We start from the raw sequence: 510 nt of genomic DNA, 5'->3' as shown, positions 1-510 counted from the left end.
CGTGTGTGCGTGTGTGTGTGTGTGTGTGTGTGTGTGTGTGTGTGTGTGTGTTGTCACAGTCACGATCACTGTCTAACTCACGTCACCACGCGCCGCTCGATCCGGAAAGAAATGCGACAACAGTGCGCATGAGGAACCGGACCGGACGTCCGGCGTCGCGAACTAATTCGGACGCGGATGCGGGACGGGTTACCGCGCGCGAATTGATACACGTACCTGCCTTGTAGCAGGTCCAGGGTTCGCCCTCGCTGTCCGTGCAAAAGTCATTGGGGTCAGTACTGCGTGGCAGCATGTCCGTCTCTGTCCCGTCCGTCTTCGCGGAGACATGCAGATGTCCTGTGTGTGTGTGACACAATTACAGACGCACGTGAGTGAGCTGAGCTGAGCACTCTCGCGTTGTATCCGCGTGATATTGCGAGCTTTCTCCTCTGCCGCTCTGCCTCGCTCGCTCTCTCTCTCTCTCTCTCTCTCTCTCTCTCTCTCTCTCTCTCTCTCTCTCTCTCTCTCTCT

The sequence above is a fragment of the Priapulus caudatus genome, unplaced genomic scaffold (genome assembly GCF_000485595.1).
Source record: "Priapulus caudatus unplaced genomic scaffold, Priapulus_caudatus-5.0.1 Scaffold608, whole genome shotgun sequence".
NCBI classification, from domain to species: domain Eukaryota; kingdom Metazoa; phylum Priapulida; class Priapulimorpha; order Priapulimorphida; family Priapulidae; genus Priapulus; species Priapulus caudatus.
Note: the sequence above shows the minus strand (reverse complement) of the source record.